This window comes from Podarcis filfolensis (genome assembly GCF_964270895.1).
Source record: "Podarcis filfolensis genome assembly, chromosome: 10".
NCBI classification, from domain to species: domain Eukaryota; kingdom Metazoa; phylum Chordata; class Lepidosauria; order Squamata; family Lacertidae; genus Podarcis; species Podarcis filfolensis.
In genome coordinates this window covers 71,827,067-71,841,928 of record NC_139612.1, presented here as the reverse complement: position 1 = coordinate 71,841,928, position 14,862 = coordinate 71,827,067, and the positions used below count along the sequence as shown (strand labels likewise).

At 42.3% G+C, this 14,862-nt stretch overlaps 3 protein-coding genes and 1 long non-coding RNA gene across 5 annotated transcripts in view; 1 reads left to right on the top strand and 3 right to left on the bottom strand.

Moving 5' to 3' along the window:
- The window catches only part of LOC310742979 (uncharacterized protein), an 88,840-nt gene extending 88,065 nt beyond the window's left edge, over positions 1-775 (bottom strand). For both annotated transcript variants that reach the window (XM_083572977.1, XM_083572976.1), the window contains exon 1: positions 755-775. The gene's annotated coding sequence lies outside the window, so the exon portion shown is untranslated. The remainder of the gene's footprint in view (positions 1-754) is intronic.
- The window catches only part of LOC310742959 (uncharacterized protein), a 184,440-nt gene that overhangs the window by 47,994 nt on the left and 121,584 nt on the right, over positions 1-14,862 (bottom strand). The window lies entirely within an intron of this gene.
- Positions 1-14,862, bottom strand: part of LOC310743076 (uncharacterized protein) — a 42,272-nt gene that overhangs the window by 5,411 nt on the left and 21,999 nt on the right. The gene's annotated exons all lie outside the window — the stretch shown is intronic.
- Positions 2,269-13,052, top strand: LOC310743159. Its single transcript, XR_014538834.1, has 3 exons — positions 2,269-2,829; positions 11,079-11,805; positions 11,977-13,052. It is a non-coding gene; the product is annotated as an uncharacterized lncRNA (long non-coding RNA).

Genomic DNA, 14,862 nt, shown 5'->3' with positions numbered 1-14,862 from the left:
CTCACCCTCAGTGAAAAAGACATTAAAGATGGAAGCCTGAGAGAGAGGAAAAGGTTTCTGGCTGCTTCCTGGGTGGGATTGCGGAAACCAAGAGCCGCTTCTGAGAAGGCCTCCCCCCTCCCCTCTTCCTCTCGGATTTCCTCTCCTCTCCAGGGGAACAATGGTTGGACTGGGCAGAAGCGCTGCATCCGGACAGGGCAGGGGCTTATGGGGTGGGAAGAGGATGGAGCTTGCAGGAAGGAAGGGTGGGGGGACAGGACCCCCACTTTCCAGGGATCCCTCTCTGGTCGCCTTGAAGGGGGGCTTGATTCCTGGGCGGGAGGGAGAAGGCAAGGCGGCCCCTTCGAAGATTGCCCAAAGAAGCCACGATTGAGACGCCCCCCCAAAAAACTGGTCTTCCTATCTCCCCCCCCGAGTGCTCCTCTTCCCTTCCCCCCTCCCTCTCTCCCGCAATTTCCCCTGCACTCTAGCGCGACTGACACCTCGCCCTGCGCCCCCATCTCTCCATCCTAGGGCCCCCCCCGAACAGGAGCAAGGGAGGGACTGGGGGGTCTCTATCCAGGCGCCTCCCGCACCCCTTAAACCTTTCATGGGACGCGCGGAGCCTGGGAAACGGGGCGAGGGATCCGCCCTGCGAGGAAAGCCCCCTTCGCAGCGCGCGCGGAGGGATCCAGGCCCCACGGAAGGCGCTTGGAGGAGCTGGAGGGGTCTCTGGGTCCTTTCTCCCCCCTCCCCCCCCCCGGGACCCCTTTACCTTTTTGTCCTCGCTCCCGATTCTCCTTTCCTGCAACATCCACGAGGGGTGGGGGGGTCCCCTGCCTCCTCCCTCCCCTCTCCGAAAGCGCGCTGCCCTAGAGCTACGGGGCAGAGCAGCAATCCGGAGTGGAAGCTCCACTTCCGGGAGAAGCAGGCAGGTTGGGAGGGGGCTCACCCCCCCCCCCCCACATTCCCGGAGCAGAAGCCGGATTGGAGGAGGAGGAGGAAGGGGTGGGATGTTTGGGGGCGGGATCTGGGGTTGTGGGGGCGGGGTGAGAGGAGGATGTGCCGGGAGGGGAGGGAAAGAATTGCGGGGGGGGGGGAGGAGAAGGTTCCGGAGATCCAGCTGCAAAGTGGGTCCCGTCCCTCCTACAAGGTTTCCATTGCAACATCCTCCCCTCCCCCACCCCACGAGCTTAGATCCCTCCGTGTTTTAGGTCTTGGCGCTGTTCAAACCAGGAATAGGGGGCAGCTAAACGACCCCCCCCCCCCCAAATCCCAGCTCCCCACCCCAGCCTCTGACTCAGGCAAGGACAATGACCGTGAACACTGTAGCAGGAAACACCCCCCCCCCAATCATTCAGTTTGTACAAACTTCACACACACTCACACTCACACACTGCATACGCTATACTTCTCTTATAAATTCATAGAAAATCAACCAAAATCGGATTTGCACTGTTCCACTTCTATTTTACTCCATGAAGGAAGGACTACAAAATGGGGAAGGTTTGATACAGGGCACCCATAATTCCTTCAGCATACCAGCACATCCACAGGAGCCCTGCCCAGTTGCTATGCCAACCCTGATGGTCCTAGACAGAAGACCATCAAGATCACAAAGAACTTGCATATGGGAGTGGATTCAGCACAGACTGGAACAAAGGACAATAATTAGCTCTTCCCTCTGGGGGCAGGAAACTGCAAACTCCCCGCTGTCACCTGGAAAGTACTCATGGGGAGGGGGAAATGGGGAACCAGCCAGGTGCCAGGACACTCAGGTTACCACCACAACTCCTCCCTCAACCCCTCCTTTCTGTGATGTATGTATGATGTTTCTGGGGGTGGGCTTGACCTACAGGGTGGCAATTTGAAAAGTCTTTATAAGCCCTTGCACAGCATTTTTCTGGGTCCTTCCTCTCTCCTGCAAGTGAGGGGAGCACCCTGTTGCAACAGTTCAATAAAGGCCAAGCCTACAGGCTGCTGTTTTGCTCCAAGTTATCCTGGTTGGTGTCTTTGTTTTTGTCCAAGGGAGCCCTCAGGTTTTTCCGTTAACAGACACAGGCACCGTCCATGCACAACAGCCAAGAGGCTCAGAAAAGCAGCCGATACAATTGTAGCAAGAAGCAGATTCCATGTCTTAAGGGAGAAATCTGAGGGCTCCCTTGGACAAGAAACAAGGAGACCAGCCAGGAAGAGCAGAGCAAAAGAGCAGCCAGTAGGCTTGGTCTTGATTGAAGACTGTCGCCACAAGACTCCCACCTGCCACCAGGTGGAACAAGATGGAAGTCCCCAACAAAAGAAGACCCCAACTTTTATTAGCTGCTAATCCCCCATGCTGCACCCCCAAGACTACATCATGACTACATCATGATTACATCATGACTACATCATTGACACATCACGAAGAGGAGGGGTTCAGGGAGAAGAAGAAGAAGAAGAGTTTGGATTTGATATCCCGCTTTCTCACTACCCGAAGGAGTCTCAAAGCGGCTAACATTCTCCTTTCCCTTCCTCCCCCCCAACAAACACTCTGTGAGGTGAGTGGGGCTGAGAGACTTCAGAGAAGTGTGACTTCTCTGAAGGAGGAGGAGTTGTGGTGGTAACCTGAGGGTCTTGTCCCCTGTCCGGTTCCTCCTTTCCCCTCCCCATGATTACATTCCTGAGGACAAAGGGGAGTTCACTGTTTCCTGCCCCCAGAGGGAAGAGCTGATCATTGTCCTATGTTTCAGTCCGTACTGAATCCACTTCCATATGCAGGTCCTTTGTGAATGGAATGATCTTCTGTCTAGGACCATCACGGTTGGCATGCCAATTGAGTAGGGCTCACTGCGGACGTGTTGGCTGCCTTGTGTCAAGTCTCCCCCCTTTGTTTTTGTTTTTTTTAAAAAACATTTTTGTTTTTTTTATAAGATTTTTATTAAGATTTTTACATTACAAAAAATAAAAACAAACAGAAAAAGGGGAAAAAAAGTCTTTCCATCACATTATTTTTCATTTACTCGTTTCTTGGACCTCCTCATACCTCTCTTTTTTGTATTCCAGTTCAATTTATTAGCTCAGCAATTTGTTTCCCTCTTTATTCTACCCAAATCTTTATTCTTAAATTATTGTGATCTTGAAATTTTACTTTTATAAACCCATTTTTTTTCATATTCTTTTAACCCATTACAGCTAGAAACCTCTTAATTTTAATGCAACATTATTCTAAAGTTCATTAATTTTACAATTTGTCTGTAAATAATCTTTAAATTTCTTCCAATCTCCTGCCACTGACTCTTTCCCCTGATCTCGGATCCTGCCGGTCATTTCCGCCAATTCCATATAGTCCATCACCTTCATCTGCCATTCTTCCAAAGTGGGTAGATCTTGTGTCTTCCAGTATTTTGCAATAAGTATTCTTGCTGCTGTTGTGGCATACATAAAGAAAGTTCTATCCTTCTTTAACACCGATTGGTCAACTATGCCGAGAAGAAAGGCCTCTGGTTTCTTCAAGAAGGTATATTTAAATACCTTTTTCAGTTCATTATATATCGTCTCCCAGAAAGCCTTAATCCTTGGGCACGTCCACCAAAGGTGAAAGAATGTGCCTTCATTTTCTTTACATTTCCAACATTTATTATCAGGCAAATGATAAATTTTCGCAAGCTTGACCGGGGTCATGTACCACCTATAAATCATTTTCATAATATTCTCTCTTAAGGCATTACATGCCGTGAATTTCATACCTGTGGTCCACAACTGTTCCCAGTCAGCAAACATTATGTCATGTCCAACATCTTGTGCCCATTTAATCATTGCAGATTTAACCGTTTCATCCTGTGTATTCCATTTTAACAGCAAGTTATACATTCTTGAAAGTATCTTAGTTTTGGGATCTAGCAGTTCTGTTTCTAATTTTGATTTTTCCACCTGGAAGCCAATTTTCTTGTCCAGATTATATGCCTCCATTATCTGATAATAATGGAGCCAATCTCGCACTTTATTCTTTAGTTTCTCAAAACTCTGCAATTTTAATCTATCTCCATCTTGTTCCAAAATTTCCCAATATTTCGGACCATTTAGCCTCCATATTGAGCTTTTTCTGAGCTTTCGCTTCCATTGGTGACAACCACCTTGGGGTTTTATTTTCCAATAGATCTTTGTACCTTATCCAAACATTAAACAATGCTTTCCTAACAATATGGTTTTAAAATGCTTTATGCGCTTTGACCTTATCATACCACAGATATGCATGCCATCCAAATACATTATTGAAACCTTCCAAATCCAAAATGTCTGTGTTTTCAAGAAGTAGCCATTCTTTCAACCAGCAGAAAGCTGCTGATTCATAATAAAGTTTAAGGTCCGGCAGGGCAAATCCGCCTCTTTCCTTTGCATCCGTTAATATTTTAAATTTTATTCTAGGCTTCTTGCCCTGCCAGACAAATCTTGAAATATCTCTCTGCCACTTCTTGAAGCAATCCATCTTGTCCACAATTTGCAATGCCTGAAACAAAAACAGCATTCTCCGCAATACATTCATTTTTATAGCTGCGATACGGCCCAGCAAAGAAAGTTTCAAATTTGACCATATTTCTAGATCTTTTTTCACTTCGCCCCAACATTTTTCATAGTTATCTTTAAATAAATTCCCATTTTTTGCTGTCATATTGATTCCCAGGTATTTAACTTTCTTGACCACTGTTAAACCTGTCATATTCTGAAACCTCTCTCTCTCGGTTTGTGTTAAATTTTTCTCTAAAACCTTGGTTTTTGACTTGTTCAGTTTAAACCCCGCGACCTGACCAAATTCTTGAATCAGTTCTAAAACCCTTTTAGCACTAGATTCTGGCTCCTGTAAAGTCAATACTAAGTCATCTGCGAATGCTCTCAGTTTGTACTGTCTAACTCCGACCTGTATACCTTTAACCAACTGGTCCCTTCTGATCATATTCAGCAAAACCTCCAGAACCGATATAAAAAGCAATGGGGAAATTGGGCAACCTTGTCGTGTCCCTTTTTCTATTTTAAATTCTTCCGTCACCACATTGTTCACAATTAATTTTGCCTTTTGTTCTGAATATATTGCACTTATACCATTTTCAAAACCTTGGCCTACCCCCATACCCTGTAAGTTCTTTTTCATAAAAGTCCAAGAAATATTGTCAAAGGCTTTCTCCGCATCCACAAATATCAAAACTGCCTTAGTGTTTATATTCTCTTGCAGTTTCTCTATAACGTTAATTATATTTCTCACATTATCAGAAAGATGTCTTCCTGGGAGAAAACCTGCTTGGTCTTTATGTATCACTTCCACTAACACCTTTTTTAGTCTTTTTGCTAAAATGTCTGCAAATATTTTATAATCCACATTAAGCAGTGATATGGGACGGTAGTTCTTGAGCTGAGTCTTTTCAGTCTCTGTTTTTGGTACAAGTGTAATATATGCTTCTTTCCACGACTCTGGTGCCATTTCCCCCTGCATTATTTCATTACAGACTTCTTTCAGAGGTTGCACTAACCATTCCTTTAAAGATCTGTAGTATCTAGAAGTCAGTCCATCCGGTCCTGGAGATTTACCCAATTGCATATTCTGAGTGGCACCTTCTATCTCCTGTTCAGTTATTTTATCACTCAACATTAATTTGTTTTCTTGAGAGATTTTTTTGTAGTCTATTTTTCATCAAAAATTGGTCTAAATCAATTTCTCTCTGTGGCCCTTGTGTATATAGTTGTTTAAAATACCTCTGGAAGCAATTTCTAATTTCAGCTGGGTTCTGTATATTCCTTCCTTCCACTTCTAAGTTTGTAATTGTGTTTTGTTTTTGTCTTTTTTTCATTTGCCAAGCCAAGAGTTTCCCACACTTATTGGCTGACTCAAATGTCTTTTGTCTCATTTGTTTAATTTTCCATTCAATCTCTTGATTCATCATTTTCATGAGTTCCACTTGGTATAACTTTATTTCTCTCAAAATCTCCTGCGACTTGGGTTTAACTCTCAATTTTTTTTCGCCTTCCTTTATTTTCTCCAAAATTTTTTCCCTCTTCTCATTCTGGACTCTCTTTTTTAGTGCATTCTGTTGTATCAAGAACCCTCTCATAACCGCCTTACTAGCATCCTAGATTACTCTTTTTTCCACATCAGTATTCATATTTATCTCAAAATAGTCTCTCAAGGTTTTTTGGGCCTTCTTTAAAACTTCTTCATCTCTAAACAAGGTGTCATTCATCCTCCATCTGAAGGAGCCAGTTAATATTAATTTCATCTCCATCTTAGCAGCATTATGGTCAGAGCAGGTTTTAGGGCAGATTTCCACTTTCTTAATCTTCGGTGCCATTCCTCTAGTTACCCATATTTGGTCAATTCTAGTCCATGTCATTTTGGCTTCAGAAAAGAAGGTTCCCTCCTTGGCCAAGGGGTTCTTTATTCTCCAAATGTCCACTAAATCCAAGTTGTCTGTCATCTCAAAAAAGTTACAGAAAGGTAGCCGTGTTGGTCTGCCATAGTCAAAACAAAAAAAAAATTTTTTTCCTTCCATTAGCACCTTAAAGACCAACTAAGTTAGTTCTTGGTATGAGCTTTCGTGTGCATGCACACTTCTTCAGATACACAGATTCAAGTGTATCTGAAGAAGTGTGCATGCACACGAAAGCTCATGCCAAGAACTAACTTAGTTGGTCTTTAAGGTGCTACTGGAAGGAAAAAAAATTTTTTTTTGTTTTGTTTTGACTATGGCAGACCAACACGGCTACCTTTCTGTAACTGGAACTATGGAAGGCACCACATTGAGCCGCATGAAATGGAAGTCCACTATGCAAGAAATACATTTTCTGGACACTACTATAAAAATACAGGATGGGCGCATAGACACCACCTTATACCGTAAACCAACTGACCGACAAACATATCTACATGCCTCTAGCTACCATCCCAAACATACCAAACAGTCCATTGTATATAGCCAGGCACTACGTTACAGCCGTATCTGTTCCAATTCTACAGACAGAGACTCTCACCTAAGAGATCTACAGGAAACCTTTTTAGAACTAAAATACCCAGCAGATGAAGTTAGACAACAGATCAACAGAGCCAGACAGATACCCAGAGAGAACTTGCTGCAAGACAGACCCAAAAAAGAAAATAACAGAACACCTCTAGTCATCACATACAGCTCCCAAGTTAAAACAGTACAACGCATCATCAGAGATCTACAACCTCTCCTGGACAATGATAGTTCTCTTTCTCAAGCTCTGGGAGGAAGACTTTTCATTGCCTACAGACAGCCACCCAATCTTAAACAACTCCTAACCCACAATAATACTACAACCAGACGTAACACGGACACTGGCACCAGAGCCTGCAATAAACCCAGATGCCAACTTTGCTGCCACATACACCCGGACAACACCATTACTGGCCCCAACAACATCACACATACCATCTCGGGACTATTTAATTGCTCATCGTCTAACATTGTATATGCCATCAAATGCCAACAGTGTCCTTCAGCTCTCTATATTGGACAAACAGGACAAACCTTACGCCAAAGCATAAACGGACATAAATCGGACATCAAGAATCACAAGGCAGAGAAACCAGTAGGAGAACACTTCAATCTCCCAGGACATTCTATACAAGATCTCAAAGTAGCTGTTTTACTACAAAGGAATTTCAGAAATAGACTGGAAAGAGAAGCTGCTGAATTGCAACTCATTACCAAACTTAAAACCATGGAGAGACCTGGTCTGAACAAAGACATTGGATTCTTATCTCATTATACATGACAAAGCCATTTTTCACCTTCTCACCCCTTGCTTTTTCCTGTAAGACCTATTGCAGTCGTTAAGAGTCGTCAACAGGCTCATCACAGCTATCTGCCAATCACCCATTCCCACCACCCTTCTGAGTAACACCCCTCCCCACCTTCTCACTATATAGAGGGATCTGGCAACTTCTGTTTCAAGTGTATCTGAAGAAGTGTGCATGCACACGAAAGCTCATACCAAGAACTAACTTAGTTGGTCTTTAAGGTGCTACTGGAAGGAAAAAAAATTTTTTTTATCTCAAAAAAGGTCTTCGGTAGTCTACCATCCTTGGTGACTACCTGTTTTTGTGCTTTATCCATATGTGTAGATACCACTCCATTCATGTCTCCCAGCAAAACGACATTGTAATCCATATAGTCCATCAGGGTCTCATGCAACCTGTAATGGGAATTGGGGTTGCTTGTGCGTAAATTCCAAACTGCTCCCAGCTGTTGGCGTAGCTAAACCTTTCCCTAATTTGACAGCCCTTACAAGGCGACTGTCTCAGTCACTGGCAGAATCCGTCAGTGGGCGTTCCCTAAACTTCTTCCAACATAAAAGCTGTTTGACGCCAAGTCTCCTCCTAGCCTCCCTGCGCGGAAGTCTCCTGCGCAGAGTGGGCGTGGCCAGCGGAGGTCCTGGGCTCTCCCTGCTGGACCCTGTGGAAGGGTCTTGGAGCCCTCTCTCCGAAGACCTTCCCTCCTCCCCTTCTTTCCTGGTGTCACGCCGATTCCCTTCCCCAATGGAAGTATTCTCCCTCTCCCTGCTGGTCCCTTCTCCTGCATCATCGGAGAGCCCTACCTCCACTCTGGGCTCCGATGTCAGTTCCCGGACACAACCTTTTAAAAAATTCAGATTTCCCCTCATTTGGAGCATAAACACCTACTATCAAGAATTTCTCTCCCTGTATTTGAATTTCGACTGCCACAATTCTTCCTTGGTCATCTTTAAATATAAATTTCGGTTGCAATCTTTCTTTTACATATATAACAACTCCTCTTTTTTTCACTTTGTCCCTTGAAATAAACTCCTGACCAAGTCTTTTATTAACCAATAATTTCCTATGTAATCTTGTTATATGGGTTTCTTGTAGACAAATCAAATCCAATTGCTCCTTTTTTAATAAATGAAACACAGATCTCCTCTTCTGAGGGGAATTTAGACCATTACAATTCCAACTTAGTAGTTGCAGAGCCATGATGTAGGTACTATGCTTCTCCTCCAACTGCACCCAGTGCCTGTTCCTGTTCTGTTGGTGGTATCACCTTCTTCAACCGCTCTTTTAATTCAGGAGGGAGATCTGGTATATCCAAGGTTTCGCTTACAAGTGTTCTTAGCTCTCCTTCAGCTTTCTTCTGCAAGTCTTCTCCGTGGTCTCTCCAAAATTTTGTTTTGTCGTCCTCTGATTTTATTCTTATCTTCTTGCCTTTATAACTGAAAGACAGACCTTGAGGGAATTCCCACCTAAAGAGGATTCCGTTACTTCTCAGCAGAGCAGTCAAGTCTTTATAATTGGACCTAAGGTCCAGAAGATGTTTCGGAATATCCTTGAATAATTCCACTCTTGACTGATGTATTACCAAGGTTTTCTGAAAGTGCAAGCTCAAAATTTTATCTCTCTCCTCTTTTGTTCGAAGGGTAATCAGACAGTCTCTTACTTTGATCTTTCTCCCTCCTTTCCCAAGTCTGAAAGCACTCACTATCTTAAAACTGTCCTTCTCTAAATCTGGATTCCAAAAATCTGCAAATTCCTTTGTAAGGAATTCAATCAAATTATTCTTCTCCAATTCAGGGACCGCCCTGACTCTTAGATTTGTCTGTCTCTCTCTCAGTTCAAACATAGAAAGAGTTAATTTGTGATCCTGTAGTTGTCTATGTATTGGTGGTATCTTCTCTTCTACCACAGTAGCTGTGTGGGTTGCAATTTCTTTTGCCTCATCAGCTGTCTTTCGTATTGAAGATGATTCCTGAACTAATCTCTGAATAGTCTCAGTATTAATATTTACTTTCTGACCCAAATTATTGATACTTGTGGTGTTTTGATTAATACTTGTGGTGTTCTGATCAATTTTATTCGATGCCTCGGCAAGTTGTCTACTTATTTTGTCCAAAGACTCATTTATTTTACTCAGAGCCTGAGCCAAGGCATCAGCAGCAGCCATACCTTTAGGTTTAGATTGTGCCAATGGGGTTGTTGTTGGCAAACCAGAGGAGCCGGGTACCGAACCTCTCCTTTGCAGTCCAATATCTGTACGCAATACTTTCCCAGATCTGGTTGCTTGTTGAGACTCTAATTTGTCTTTCCCATCAGCCATAACCTCCAAATAAAAGCCAAGGTCAGTTACACATTCAAAATCAGAGTCAGAGTCTGTCAAGGTCAGTCACACACTCAGAGACAAAGCTTATTTTGAAATGGAAAATTCCCTTAATCCAGCTGCAGTTGCAGCAAATTCAAAGTTCCTCTAGGGGGACACAATGTTAGCAACAGCCAATAATATTTTTAAAGTCACTTACTTTCCTTTTCATCCCCCAGTCTTTTTGTTTCAATTTATTTATTAAATGTTACTTTAAAATCAGGAGAAACCAGTCAATAAAATTGTATCTTAATTGTATCCTCAAATGCAGAGTTAGTTGTTGCAGGGAAGAAATACTTTCAACGACAGCACACGTCCCAAAGCAATATTATTTACAGTTCGCAGCAACCGGTCTCAGGGGTTTGAGCAGTGGATTTAGCTACTTTTTCTCTCTCTTTTTGCAGGGAAAACTGTTCAAATCTTTCCCCCCTCCTCCCCCTGCATCAGAGGGGGGCTGAAACTTGTTTGATGTTCGGATTGTAAACTTTAACGACGTCCTTTGAAATTCCTGCTTACAAATTCATTGCTTTACTTCTTTACAAAAAACGGGAGGCAGACTTCCTTTTTATACCTCTCCGCCTTCGGTGCCAAATCTTTCAAGTCAATTCCTTTAATTGCCGAATTAACCTACTCACGGATCGTTGGTCTTGGTGTCAGTTTTCAAGGAAGAAGGCAGGGCTCTCCGGCAACGGCTTAGCGGCTTCGCTCCACGGAACAAGCAGACGACTCACAGCACAGCGCCACTTCCCCACTCAGCTCCGGGACCCAAAACTGGGCTCCTTTGCCGATTGGAGGGGGCGCAAAAAGGTGCCCACCAAGTCCCATGGCCACAGGCTTCACCCGCCTGTGGTTTTTTAAGGGTCCCCGCTGCGCCGTAGCGGTAAGAACCCCAGTTTCCGCGGAGCCAGTCCCCTCCGTTTAAGGGGAATCAGCCATTTTGCGATGGCGCCACCCCGGAAGTCCAAGTCTCCCCCCTTTGATAGTCCTTCCCTCATAGTGCAAAATAAAAGTCGAACGGTGCAGATCCAATGTATGGCTGATTTTCTATGAATTTATAACAGAAGTGTTGCCTATGTCGTGTGTGAGTGTCGTGTTTGTACAAATTGAATGATTGCAACACATGAATCCCAATCCCAAAGAAGGGCAGTGCCAAAGAATGCTCCACATACCGTACAATTGCACTCATTTCACACGCTAGCAAGGTTATGCTTAAAATTCTGCAAGGCAGGCTCAAGCAGTATGTGGACTGAGAACTCCCAGAAGTGCAAGCCGGATTTAGAAGAGGCAGAGGAACCAGAGACCAAATTGCAAACATGCACTGGATTATGGAGAAAGCTAGAGCGTTCCAGAAAGACATCTACTTCTGCTTCATTGACTATGCAAAAGCCTTTGACTGTGTCGACCACAGCAAACTATGGCAAGTTCTTAAAGAATTGGGAGTGCCTGATCACCTCATCTGTCTCCTGAAAAATCTCTTTGTGGGACAAGAAGCTACAGTTAGAACTGGATATGGAACAACTGATTGGTTCAAAATTGGGAAAGGAGTACGACAAGGCTGTATATTGTCTTCCTGCTTATTTAACATAAATGCAGAATTCATCATGCGAAAGGCTGGGCTGGATGAATCATGTAATAAAAAATTTAAGGTCTTATATATATAATAAATGTTCATAAATGTACCAACCAAGTGCATACATAGATATGTCGACCACATGTCTGGAGCAGCATAGGAAGACCGCCCTGAAACCATTTAGACTTCCAAACTGACCAAATGTTTTCTCTGCAAGGAGGGAGCGGGTGAGGGAACCTTCCCATTGTCTCAGGAATTGGGTAATCACCATCTCAAAGGAATGGCCAGACTACCAGGAAAGGGTATCAGATAAGGCATTAGCAGATAACCTGGCAGACAGGAAAAACAACAACATTCAAATTTCTGTTGTAGACCGCCTTTTCTGTGATGTAGGTATGATTTTTGTAGTAGGTGGTCTTGGGTTACGCCCCTTCTGTGATGAATGCAGGGGTGGTCTGGAGCTCCAGGTAAGGGAATTTAAAATGTCTATATAAGGGCTGGCACGCCTTGGTTCGGGGACGTCCTCAGGGGAGCACCCTGTTGCAGCAGATCAATAAAGATCAGGCTTACTAGCTGCTTTGCTTCTCAATAGTCTCTGGTTGGCCTCTGCTCTTTCCTCCTACCGATGGAGAACCTACAAGGGACTCTATAAAGGGCTCTTGTGTCCTCCATAAGGGAAGAAGGGCAGCTTTTGTTTACAACAGATGGCACCCCAGATGGGACCTTCGGTTGCCCGATTCTGGGGGCAAGGAAGGACCGGTGATCCAGTGCACACCAGTCCATTTGCCAGGAGGAGCCACCAGTCCTCTCGTGACCCCAGGGTCTGGAAAGAACTGGAGTTCCAGCGGGGTTAACCAGAGGAAGCAACGCTTGATCAGGCCGGCCACAAATTTATTTATTTTTAAATATAATCTTTATTGATTTAAATTACACACATATATAAAGAATTTGCAATCTCATACTGCAAAAAAAGAAAATTAAAGAAAAAACAATGAAGAATAAAGGAAAGAAAAAAATACAGAAAAAGAAAGAAGCAGATTTATGTGCATGAAAAAACTTAATCTTCCTAATTAAATAAAAAAGAATTCTGACAAAACGAGTCTTGCAATCATTCTCATTGTACTGTTTATACTGTCGGTTTTTTTTGGACAGTTTTATATTCTTTAATATTGTTCCTGTCTACTCCACAAACAGTATTTGTTGTGTTTACAAGTATCACTCAAGTTCTGCTAATATGGTGTGGTTGGTACAATATGATCTTATAGAATCCTTAAATATTCTCCATTCTCCAAATATTTTCTGGTTCAGTACTCCTCTAACTCTTCCCATCAGTTTTGCTTGTTGTAAATATTCTACCATGAGTATCTGCCAATCTGTAATTGTCAGTATTGTTTTCCACTTCCTCGCCACAAGTATTCTTGCTTCTGTGGTGACATACATGAACAGTGGTCTTATTTCTTTTTTAATTTCTAATGGTAAAATGCCTAAAAGAAAGATCTCTGGTGGTTGTTGTTTAAGTGAGTCTGAATAATTTCTTGAATTCATTATAGATATTATCCCAGAATTCCCTAATGATTTCACAAGTCCACCACATGTATGACCCCACATCTATTTTACATATCCAGCAAGTCAGTGACCCTCCGTTATACATTTTCGCTAGTTTCAAGGGGATACGATGCCATCTATAGAACATCTTCATGATGTTCTCCCTAAGGTTATAGCATGCTGTGAATTTAATATCTACCTTCCACAATCTCTCCCACTGATCCATATATATGTTGTATCCAAAATCCTGTGCCCGTTTCACCATAACTGCCTTGACTGGTTCTTCTTTCCCATTCCAAAAGGTAATCATAGATTTTTGAAATATTTTTTCCTTTCATAAAAATTAATTCTCTTTCAAATTTAGATGTTTCTTTTGCAATTCCTTGTTTTAAATCCATGGCCAATCTTTGGTGTAACTGAAAATATTGTAGCCAATCCGTTAGGGGATTTTTAATTTAATCCTATTTTTTCAATGTAGGCTTGTCTTTATCTATTTCTAGGATTAATCCTAACGTAAGCCAATCTGCTTTCTTTTTTTTTTTTAAAAAAATATTTTTATTCATTTTCCAAAACAATAATACAAATTATACAAATTTCCATACATTTGATTCCTTTTTGACTTCCTTCAACTTCTCTGATAATCATCCGTATTTACATCTCAGATCCGCATTTCTCTGTTTATATTGCCATTAATCTTCCCTCCCTCCTCTATTGCTTTTTGACAATATATCTCAACTTTTACAGTGCTTCTTGATATCCCGCTAGCGTTGTTTGCACATCACATATTCTTTTCAGATATTCACCGAATTTTCCCCAATCCTCGATAAAGTTTTGGTCTTTAAGGTATCTAATTTTTCCAGTTAATCTATCCAATTCAGAATAATCTGTCAACTTCAGTCTCCATTCTTCTAAAGTCGGAATTTCTTCTTGTTTCCATTTCTGGGCTAGTAGGGTTCTTGCTGCTGTGGCCGCATATTGAAAAAGTTTACAGTCTTTCCTTCTTATTTCATTCCCTGTAATTCCTAAAAGAAAGATCTCTGGTTTTTTGGCAAATGTATATTTTAACATCTTTTTCATTTCGTTGTGAATCATCTCCCAAAAACCCTTTACTTTCCTACATTCCCACCACATGTGGTAAAACGTGCCCTCCTTTTCTTTGCACTTCCAACACCTATTGCACGTCTTATACATTCTTGCGAGTTTTACCGGGGTGATGTACCATCTGTAAAACATTTTCATTACATTTTCTTTTAGTACTGTACATGCGGTAAATTTTAAGTTCTGATTCCACAGTCTTTCCCAATCCTCAAACTGTATATTATACCCAATATCTCTGGCCCATTGTATCATCACTGATTTGACTTCTTCATCTTTCAAATTCCATTCTAACAAAATTTTATACATTTTCGATAAGATTTTGCACTCGTTATTTATCACCTCTATTTGAAACCTTGAATCTTTTTCTGCATAGCCCCTTTCTTTAACATCTTTTTTAAACATCTCATTAACTTGAAAGTAATGCAACCAATCATTAACATGTTCTTTAACTTGTTCATATGGCCTCAATTTCCATTTTCCTCCTTCCTTAATTATCAATTCACCATATGTAATCCAATTACTTCTCATATT